The sequence below is a fragment of the Carex rostrata genome, chromosome 1 (assembly GCF_964058835.1).
Source record: "Carex rostrata chromosome 1, lpCarRost1.2, whole genome shotgun sequence".
Classification (NCBI taxonomy): domain Eukaryota; kingdom Viridiplantae; phylum Streptophyta; class Magnoliopsida; order Poales; family Cyperaceae; genus Carex; species Carex rostrata.
This window is the reverse complement of record NC_135918.1, coordinates 19,557,659-19,569,649: the sequence shown is the minus strand read 5'-3', so window position 1 is coordinate 19,569,649 and position 11,991 is coordinate 19,557,659. Positions and strand designations below refer to the sequence as shown.

At 31.7% G+C, this 11,991-nt stretch overlaps 1 long non-coding RNA gene across 1 annotated transcript; it reads right to left on the bottom strand.

The window, feature by feature from the left end:
* Positions 1-3,059: 3,059 nt before the first annotated feature.
* LOC144544911 (uncharacterized) lies at positions 3,060-4,170 on the bottom strand. Its single transcript, XR_013508365.1, has 3 exons — positions 4,041-4,170; positions 3,598-3,948; positions 3,060-3,283 (listed from the first exon to the last, which is right to left on the bottom strand). It is a non-coding gene; the product is annotated as an uncharacterized LOC144544911 (long non-coding RNA).
* Between the last annotated feature and the right edge of the window lie 7,821 nt (positions 4,171-11,991).

Below are 11,991 nucleotides of genomic sequence, written 5' to 3'. Positions count from 1 at the left end.
ATTGTATTCGATAAAATTGGTACGGATAAGATTACTTTTTCCATTTAATTATTTTATTGAATATGGATAAGAATAAAGTTCTTTGTTGTAAAAAATTGATGAGGGTATGAAAATGCTTCCACTCGATCCATTTCATAGTTGTTGACACATCTACTTTTGTGGTTCATTTTATACGTTCTATGCACTTGGCATCCTTGTCAGTGGCCCAGAGCGGCTCCCACTATGTTTTCTTTCGTATTAGCCCAGAGAAGCCCCACTAATAAGTCAATGGTCCAAGAACTAAAAAATTAATCCATTATTTTTTGATTTTTTTTTGGATTTGAAAATGCCCGTCGGTTAATTAACCATTCTTTTAATTAATTGACCCATATTAGTTTGAAATTTTAGATTTTAGACCACTCAACTTTTTTAATTTTATGTAATCATAAGCCATGGAATTATTTATTTTTGACAGTAGATAAACATTTTGTATTCAAATTAGGAGTTCCAAAACATAAATTCAAGTTTTAATTTCATTTTGTATTTGTCATATTATGTATTGTTTATAATATTTATTTTGGCAGTTAACAGAAAATTTTGAGGTAGTTTTTTGAGTTGCAGTGCGGAGAGGTATGCAAAATCACCCCTTTATAACATGTAATTTTCAGTCAATAGAAGTGCCAGTTAGAAAACCCCATTAAAGCACAAATCACAATCCAAGAATTCATATAATTTTGTCAAGGTACTTTTTCAATAAAGCCATCTAAAATAATACAATTTGATAAAGAATGTGTTTCCCTTTTTTCCCATTCTCTTTGTAAGAAGTATTTGTTTATGTTGCACGAGGAATTTGTTGTGGCGCCAATCAAATGCTCTGGCATGGTGCTTGGCAATTTTCATGTCAAGTATACTTCTTTGTTATTTACTCTTTTGTCATATTCACTTTTAATTTCATAATAGGATGTCTCCTATATGCCATCTTAAACAAAAATAATTATGTATCCCTTTTACTTAAAATAAAATATTCATTATTGTTCTTAAATAAAGACTTAGATAATTGTGACACAGTACTTACAATTACTATTAAAATGCCAAAAATAAAACTTAGATAATTGTGAGGAAGGTTACTTCAGTCATATTTTGAAATCAAATGGGGAAGCCATGGTTCATAAATGTTTAAAATTGCGGGCTAGATGTGATATATATTCCTGGTTTTCTCTGGGGTCATGCACCGATATTTTTATTAGTAGAAAATAAATAAATAAAATATAGTGAAAGGTGATCAATTTGGCAGAAATTCTATATATAGGCAGAACGGGTTATTTTATCCTGACCCACGGGACGGGAGAATATAACACGTCCCAATATATATGACCACTAATCCACTACTTAATCAAGTTAACTTAAGAGCAAAAAATTAAAACCGAGCGACGGTTTAATTTGTCTCGTCCGCCAGAAAAAAAAATGCGGTACATTTTAGTTTGTTCCGTCCTAGGAGCAAAAAATAAAAAAATAAAAACGAGGGATGCTTTACTTTGTCCCCTCCCAGGAGCGGAAAAAAGAAAAAAAAAAAAAAAAAACTCGGACGGGCAGTTCTTTCCGTTTAGGTCTAGCAAAATTTTCGCTGTCTCCTTCTTTTCATTCTGTCGCTATCTCCACACCGAAAAATAAATCTGTCATTGTCTTCCACCGAAAAAAGAAAAACAGCCCCACCTTGCACTCTCGATCCCATCACGACGCACGCCTTCTCACGGATGGGTTGGCTTATCCCGTCCGGCTTTGTGAATTTCGGCTCTGCCCCAGCCTCTCTTATATTTCGGCTGACTTTGTCTCCTCCTGAGGTAATTTTTTTAAAAAAAAATTAGAATAAATTAAAGCAGAAATCAATTAATTGACAATAATTTCATATTTTATTTGTTATCAAATGATCGATTATATTTCATTTTATTAATTTGTTAATTGTATTTTAGAAATATTGATAAATTAGGGTTTAAGGTTTAAAAAAATTGGTTATCTAAATTTTTAGGCTCATTTGATATGGTATAAACAAATATTGTAGGATCGCCATCGGTTTATTACTAAAGTAGATCCGATGGTATTTCTACATTAAACGACTGATTTAACAATTGGAAAACTATTACGACGTACCATCGGTCCCTAATTTTTCAACCGATGGCGTTGGAGCTGAACGCTACTGGTTTCAGCCGATGGCATATGTGTATGCATTTCCTATTAGAGCGATAAGCCACGGTTCAAAAACCGATGGCGGAACGCAATTTTAACCGATATAAAAGTGTTTTTCTTTAGTAGTGCCCTCCTAGTTAAATTGTATTAACTAGGACAGTTTTTTTGAGAATTTCTTTTGGCATAAAGTTCAAATTAAGTACACAATATAATATATATTTACAAAGTTAAATTATGATTTATTCCATAATACTGAGCTATTATGTGTTTCGTCTCTATTTTGGGGAATTTCTTTTTTACAAGTCATTACAGCATGTGAGTTAATTAATTATTAGTGTATATAGCGAAAGAATAAAAATAAAATATGTATTGAAATTGTAAATGATAAAATAAACATACTTGAAACTATATTTAATTTGGGCTTAAAAAATTAAGTAATAATTAGTGGAAATTTGAATTAGGGCTGGATGGATTCAATTCCTCTCTCTTTCCTTGACGGTTGGAAGGAAATGGATTATTGCTTTCAAATGAGTTACATTTGAATGCTTTCAGAAATTGCTTTCCTTTGTATTTCCTACGAAAAAATTGATCGACCCTATTACATCCCAAACCAAAACATGAAGCAATTCAGGAACTCTAAAAAGTTGAAAAATAACTTCCATCAAACTTAAAAGTTAAAACAATCCAGAGCTATAACGACCAGAAATCCCGAATAATTATTCTGTCTAACCAAACAGTACATAAAAATCAAAAGTCTTAGCACATCATGATTTATTAAGTAAGAAAAAATATAATACGAGTTACAATAATTATGTATGGTGATCATATTATTGTGAAGCGCTAGCTACTATATATAGTCCTGCACCATCTCAGGCTTTGCAACTTTCATATTTATTGTTTGTTTGATGAGGTTAATGTATAATGGGAATTGTGCAATGGCAAAGTAAGTGACAGGAATGCACATGATGGCATATATGGGGTACACTGCAAATTTAAGACTACTTTCGATAACATAAAAGTCTCCTGCACAGAATGCAACAAGTGTAAAAGCAATTGCCATGAAGAGGGAGGTCAGCCCCAGGATGAGCTTCACTGGAAGTCTCCTCTCGAAATCCCATATCTGATCACCAAATCAATTATAAGAATTTCAGTTTCTAATGTTGAAACATCAAAAGGTGACAAGTTATGAATTCTTTATCTATTAACAGTTCATTTACCTGCTGAGTCTTTAATAAACACCTAATAAATATATTAATTGCCCAACAAATCCTCATACTAAAAGATCAACAAATTGTATATTATTTCTTAAATTTTGTTAACTAAAACAGACTATTAAGCAATGCATTGCAAAGTTCTGCATGCAAAAGTAAAAGAAAGGAAATAAGAAGAAATATGACATTCTAATTAAGACATCTGGGGCACACATTAATTTACCTTGAAATTTGAGATGAGTATTGCAAGGAACATGACAACAGATGTAACAGAGAAGCAAAGGGCAAGAAGGGATGAGATGGTGAACAGATGAAAAAAAGGTCTTTTACTGTAGATTGGAATACCAAACTGCTGGTCTACACCTCCTGGAACTGTGCTGACAGATTGAAAGGCTACCGTAGCAAAGAGAGCGGCCACCACGGAGCAAGACTGGCAAGTATTTGTTAGCCCAGTGATTCATTCTTTAATCAGTGCATGATGACTCTCTATGAACACCTCTTCTGGCATCTGTCCTGCATTGTTGGCTGTGGTAGATCTTCCTTTGCCCATTATGCGCATTGAACTTCGCACATACTACACACCACAAAATTACATATATTATGGTTATATTCTCTTTATTTCCATTTTTTAGAGAGAAGAGCGAGAGGGAGAGAGAGAGATCTCACCTTGTACCACTTGATCTCCCATTGTATGTGAAGTGCTGCTCCAGTGCTCCACAGGCAGTTATCATTGAGCTCGGCTGCAAGATGTAGAGCACTGTTCCCTTCTTTGTCTAATTTCCGAAATACACTCTTTAAAGGTGCAAACTTCAGCAGGTAATCATACACGTGGACCCGGCGATGCTCCACTGCCAATAAAACAATATTTTTTGCATCCTTGTCTTGGTCAAAAATTGCCACTGGATAACTTTTAAGGATTTTTTTCACAATCTCTGCTATTCCCTTCTTTGCAGCTACCAAAACAGGGCTTTCTGTAGCACAAGTAGACAAAATTGTAATATATATATATATATATATATATATATATCGAGGTTGGTTAAGATCAAAGTGGTAGTTCCTGAACTTTGGTGCTACCAATTCGTTTTTCTATTTTCAAAGTTTAAAAAGTCGATCCGAACCGTTCAAGTTATTCTCCATATTAAATTGTGCTTGGAGACCAAATTTTACATTTTTCTGAATTTTTTTACTATTTATTAAGCCACTTTGAAAATCGCTGATCCAACGGATGGCTTAACAAAACAGTAAAATCAGAAGCCACCGTTGGATCAGCTGTTTTCAAAGTGGCTTAATAAATAGTAAAAAAATTCAGAAAAATATAAAATTTGGTCTCCAAGTACAATTTAATATGGAGAATAACTTGAACGGTTCGGATCGACGTTTTGAACTTTAAAAATTAAAAAACGAATTGGTAGCACCAAAGTTCAGGAACTACCACTTTGATCTTAGCCAACCTCTATATATATCTATCTATATATCTATATATATATATATATATATCAAAACATGTAGCAACATGCATGCTTTCGATTTCTCATCTACCTTTTCTAACAGCAGTATGCTTATAGGAAGTTTTCTTTCGTGACTCTGTAATGAATTTTTGTGCTCTTTAAATTTATGCTTGAAAAAATGAAACATATATCAAGAATCCATATATACACACCTGAGGTGTTGGGAAATTAGTCAAATTACATGGCTATAATTGTATCCTACTAGCAGGGTGCCTGATTTGGTGTTTTTGGCATATATAGTAAAATTTGTGTTAGAAGACTAGAGAAGAGAGAAATTTAGCATCAGCTAAATAAAGTTTTATTCCACTAATTTTGTGTTAGTCTTGACTACTATGAAATTAGTGAACATACCTGCAGTATCAGATCTATTCCTCGATTCCTTCTCTTTAACCATGTCTTGGTCAAAAACTGCCACTGGATACTTTATAAGCTCTGTTATTCCCTTCTTTGCAACTACCAAAACAGCGCTTTCTGTACCTCTTTCTGTAGCACCTGATATGACAGCATTGCAAAATACAAGATGTCATTAGCTTGATAAGGAAGTGTAACGAGTCTTCTATTGAATAATGAAGATGACCTAGTTGTTTAACCCTTAATATTGTATATATATACATATATCTAGTTATAGATGATACAACCAAGAGAACTAAATAATCATCATATTTCATATTGCTGATTTTGTAGATGGTATAGACATGTATTATAAAACCCAATCATACTGTTTATCGAAAAATAAATAAAATATTACCAATCACCGCACTTTTCATTACAAATAATAATTAAAAAACCACTGCAAGTTATATGCGTAGAAAACTAATTCAAATGTTTGTTTCATAGATGCAGGCCAACATAAGGAAGTAAACTAGCTATATTAATTCTGATTTATTCACTGTAATATATGGCACAAAGTCTTCAAAAACGTGAATCGAGAAATTTTATCTTTTCTAATCAACATACCTTCACTTGGGTTTGGTGTAATTTCTACTGGTGGAAGAGATTCTATTTGTTCAAATGGTAATGAAGACTCATCTAGATCTGGTTCCATTCCACCGCTGGCTTCCTCGTATTTCCAGAGTGTTGAATGATTCACCAGTTCATTCATTATTTTCTTTGCATTTCTGTGCTGTTGTTTAATTTCCGTAATTGTTTGCAGCCTCGGTATCGGTAACCCTTTAGAAGACGTTATTCACAGAATGATATACTAAATTAGTATTGCAAACATCTGAGCAAAAGGTCGATAATAATTGGCAACTTTTCTTTCACATTTCAATGGAATCTTAAGAATCCATTGAAACAAAGTTGGTACTATGTTTCTTTCTTTCTTTCTTTCTCTGGCAATTATTAATTGTTGCAAACCATATTAAGAATCATACTCCTTTCTTTCTTTTTTTCTCTAGCTATGCACCGTAAAATTATAGTTGGTACTATGTTTATAATTTGTGTTGAGAAACAAAGTTGTATCAAAGGTATTTTCGTAAAAAGGGTAATTGTGAAATAGATGAGGGATCTCTATGTAATATGTACGACCTATATAACCCAATTGGGAATTAATGAAATTAGGTTTTACAAAACAATTCTGTGTTTGTCTATTTGTAAATACTTGTTTTCTATTGTCTAAATGAAGTTAATTTGTACATCATCATGAACCAAATAAGTGTAAGCAAGCATCGAATATGAATATCATTGCCATTTGTCTTTATCATCCAAAAATTTACTTTTCTGACAAAAATTGCAATTCTAGATTTTTAAGAACTTCGAAAAGAACTGTCAATTACTTCATCTAGAAATAAAAATTGATTTTTCAATCAGGGTACTATATACCGATCACAAGAACTTTCAGCAGTTAATTGGTATCAAAGAATAACTTGACATTTTCTTGAAGATATTATGCAAACATATATAATACACACACATGCACGTACCTATCCCAAGAACAACTAATAGGAGCTTAACGATCATCTTGAAAAATAAAATCATCGTATCATGGTTCTTCGGGTACATTCTTCTCGGTTCCTTTTGTGCTTCAGCTTTCATGTAGGATAAAATCAAGGGAAACAATACAAATTTATTAACACAAGTAAGATTTCATTAAAAATTACCATATCATGTTATCATTTTTCCAAAAATTTCACCCTGTATTACTGTTTTAGTCCTTCATGAATCATTTTATGCTTTTAAACCTTAGCATGTCATGCTACCAAAAGTAATCCTTGACATAACAAAAAGAAATTCTCAATGATTATATCTTAAAATTTAATTGAAGATTTAATTGACAAAAGTATATCTTAAAATTAGTATATTGTACAAAACTAAAATTAAATAGAATGATCCTAAGCCCATGTATTTTCGACTTGCACAAAATTTAAAACAAAACAGTTTATCTTTCTTTTGTTTGTAGGGGAAATTAATGCCGTCAAATTTTGACTTTTGTTTCGTACATATAAAGAAGCCAAGAAATCAAGGGTTTAGGATGATTCATTTCCACCATTGATTTTTTCATCCTTAGAAAATCACAAGTTTAAAATTACAATCTTTAATGAGAATCCATTACTTTAAAAATAAATCAAGATCAATGGTTGACATGTACTATCTGAATTTATATTTTAAATTATTAATAAAAATGGACTAGTGTTCATGAGGGAACACCAAAAACATTTGGATTTCTGCTTCATTAAATACTGTGATGTAAATGTAGTTGAAACATTTTTCATTTACATTTTTATAGGGTCTTTCATACAAATAGTAATATGAAAGTCTCTTTCCGTTAGATTAACAGTTTTATACCATTAGTCAACCTTAAGAATCTAGCCACGTGTTACAAAATTTTAAGAAAAAACTGATTGGTATAATTATAACATAATGGATATACTACACATGGATCTTCTTCACCAAAACTAGGAGTCTTACTAGTTTCTAAGCTAGGAGCTGCAACAGGTTCTGAGCTAGAAGCTGCAATATCAAATATGAAAGTTTAGAAGCCAACTATTACTAAATTCTAGGAAAAAATTGATAGGTATAATTATAACATAGTGGTTTGTATATTATACATGGGTCTTCTTGAACAAAAATGGGAGATTGGGACAGGTCTTCTTCACTAGAGCTAGAAGCTGCAATATCAAATATGAAAGTTTAGAAGCCAAGTATTACTAAATTCTAGGAAAATATTTATAGGTGTAATTATAACATAGTGATTTGTATACTATATATGGGTCTTCTTGAACAAAAATGGGAGACTGGGACGGGTCTTCTTCACCAGAAATGGGATCCTTACCAGTTTTGGGGCTAGAAGCTGCAATAGCAAATATGAAAGTTTAGTAGCCAAGATTTACTAAATTATAAGAATGAAAGGCTTATTGGTATGATTATATTATGATGGTTTGTATACTATACATGGATTTTCAACATCAGTGCACCAAGCCTTGTAGGTACCAATTTTTGACCTACAAACTGCAATAGGGCAAATATGAAAGTTTAGTCGACAAAAAAAGAAATGATCTATATGAACAGTTTGTTCTTATTTTGGTTAATTATATTGAGTATTTTTTTCTCATACCATTAGTATTAAATATGCAGCTGATAGAATGCTTCATCAGAGAATATAGGTCAATACAAACTTTGTATATTGGCATTACTTTATTTTCATCTTCCTGCACCTGCAGAATGTCTTGTTGTACATCCTTTCTACCTGTTGTTTCTCTCTCCAAGAAATTAACAAAACTATACTTGAGTGGCTCTGTAATTGTCCCTACAATCACGTACAGTATCAAATGTTCTCAACTCAAATTGTAAAGCACCACATAGCAATTATTATAATTGTAAAAATTGCAATTAACAATTAATTTTCAATCACTGAAAGTGGTGTTACAATTAATATTAATGTAGTCAAATTGTGAAGCACCATATAGCAATTATTATTATGGAAAAATCACAATTAATTAAGAATTAGATTTCTATATATCATTGAAAATGATCACCCTCAAAATTAATATATTTATGTAAAAAAAGAAGTTTCAAGTACAATGATATATAATCGTATCATATAAGCTAGCCAAAGTGAGCTCCACTCTTGAAAACAGAAGGCTTGTTAGCCAGAGTGTGGAGTGCAGTTTCTCCGCTTGAATTGGTATAGTTCACCAACAATGGGTATAGGTGAATGATCTCATATGCCAAATCTACAGTCAATACATTTGAATAGTTAGTTATATTATGGATTACTTTTTTATTTTATTTATATTTTTCTGCAGAAAAAGCGCATACCAAATTGTTCGCCTTTAATGGCGTAGTGAAGGATATTGTTACCATCATCTCTCCTACAGTGAGTGATGTCTCTCTTTGATAAGCAGTCCTTTTCATCAATTTTCAGGTTTTGATTCTTATGGATGGCAAGCTCAAGCTCAAAGAAGGCATCCTTATTTCTGTGACGCACTGCCGAAAAGAGAGGAGTCTCCTGAAGGTCGTTACGTACTCTGGTTACCATATTTGGACACAATTTTGCAATCTTCCTACAAACTTTCTCTAGTCCAATAGCCGCTGCCAGATGAAGTGGGGTATCCCTAGTTTTGTTCTTTATGTTCAAGATTTCAGCCATATCTGTGAGAATTGCATCAAATATTCTTAGAATTCAAAATTAAAATTTAATTGGGAACTACATGGTTATGGATTAAATGAATCATATTTTAACTTCTTTTTTACAAACAAGCATGTCAAGTCCAATTTTCTGTCAGTATCCTCTCAGTTATGAACGTAAATAAATTTTGGTGAAGTATTGACTATTGAGATCTAAAACTATCATTTTTCTCTCTTACTCATACAAAATGAATTTCTTATGTATATATTGACCTAATATAGCATTTGAATTTGCCAACAAAAAATTAAATGACTATTAAAGGATGTGAGGCACGATGTGGCATGAAAGACATGAGGTATTTCAACCCTCTTATTACAATATATACACCTTTTCCGAAGCAACTCATAGAATTCTGAATTAATTTTTTTTTGTTCCAAAAAATCCTTTTGGACTAATTTCATAAATTATTCTTCTAAACATGCATCTTGTTAATTATAACTAAGTTTATAATTAACAGTAATTAATAGGAACTGACGAAGTGTACGTGTTATAACCTTCTGCCAAATTTGATAAAAAGTTACTGTATCATCCTTTCTTGCATGTGTGTTATAATATTTTATATCTCAGTTCTATTTGTTCACAATTGTCACCTTGTTTGAAATTTATCACTTTATGACTTTTAAGTAAATAATATTTATTTCATCTTGAATGAATATGTTTCCAGGTTCGTCTCTAATATACCATGATATATTTCAAGGATCCTACAGAATTTAAATTTTCCTTATTCAGTATTTAATCTTCTTATACTGCCGGCTGGGCTCTACATATAGTTTTTATCCAAAAGCTATAGGTAAAACATTTTAATTCCATATTAAAAGCCCTAATTATTAATTGCATTGTGTCCATAAAACATCAAGAGCCTTAGTTAATTATTTATATATTAAAGCATTAGTTAATTAATAACTAAGGACATGTATATGTAATTGGGCAATTTGAAACAAAGATGTTTAAGTTGGCAACTTAAAAAGGAATCATTAAACAGTATAAATAATTAAGGACATGTATATGTACATATGTTAGCAGTAACTTCCTGCGGACCCCACAACAGTTTTGGCAACTAGAGGAACCAAAGGGTTTGCATTATATTAAAATGGCAGAATTTTAAATGATACGTACATCACATGCATAGCCGTATATGGTACCTGGTGTATATATATATATATATATATAGCATATTGGTTTCTTTTTCTTAGATATAAAGTGGTAATACCTTCTTTACGCTGAACGATATCGAGGAGTTCTAAAACTATTTTTTCCGGGGCACTAGAAACTGCAACATGAAGTAAGGTGTCATCGGTACGTGTAATAGGCACGCCTTGGACTTTCTTGTTTCTGTAGAGATGCTTCACCTTTTCCCAATTGCGATTCATTGCTTCATTGAAGAGCTCCTTCCTCAGAATGTACCGTGGGGTGTCATCGGAAGGTTTTGGTGGGGGTTCAATAGAAGATTTGGACATTGTTATTACTCCCTCTCTTCTTTTTTTGTGAGTTTCGTTTGATAGGTAGAGAGTACCAGAGATATTATGATCCCTTTTATAAGGAACAAACTAGCAAGGAGAGCTTGTAGTTGTGTGATTCACTGCTCTTCAATGCTTATTTATCACATCTGTGTCCTTACAAAAAGGAAAAGAGAAAGCTACTTAATTGGGCCAGGAATAAAGAACCTTACGTGTTGAAGTGCTTCAAGAGTTGTCTTTTTTAAATAAAATGATTATAATTTTTTTTTAGTGAGTCATTAATTAATACTTCATTGAAATTAGGAGTAAACACAATATATTTTCTTTTTTCTTTTTTATTCAAGTTTAGAGCAAATTAAGGTATCAATAGTATTTTCTCTAGTCTCTCAAAATGAAACATTTGATTAAAAAAAGATCAACTTAATTATTATATGTAATTCAGTAAAATCAATTTCAAAATGGTAATGTAGTAAAATCAATTTCAAAATGACAAGTAGACCTCTTATTTTTAATACTGAATATATTGAGTACTCATAATTAAGAAAAGAGCAGAATTAATTAAACAACTTACAACGCACATTATTAGTTTACATGATTCAATATAATATGAGAAACTAATATTACAAAACTTATTGACTAATAGACCTGGAAAATCAGACAAGTCAGTTTGTATTTGGATAAGATGACTTGAACAGATAGATTAATTTCAGTGTCAGTATATTTTCAGATTTGAATAATTAACTATATGACTTGGATTATACATGTTCTAAAATTAATTTCAGATTTGAATCATTTGGATGTAGGGTTGATTATATTTTTGTAATCTTGTGTTATGAGTGATTAGTTCCATATTTCAAACATAAATAGGTGGGTCGGATTCCGTTTGAATTGAATTAAGCTGGATTCTGATTAATATTGGACTTTGATAAGTATTAGATATGATTTATTTCTGTTTATTTGATTATACATAAAGAAGATGAGGTTCTCGTTTACAACAAAAAGCCAAAGTCAGCGGGGCATAACGC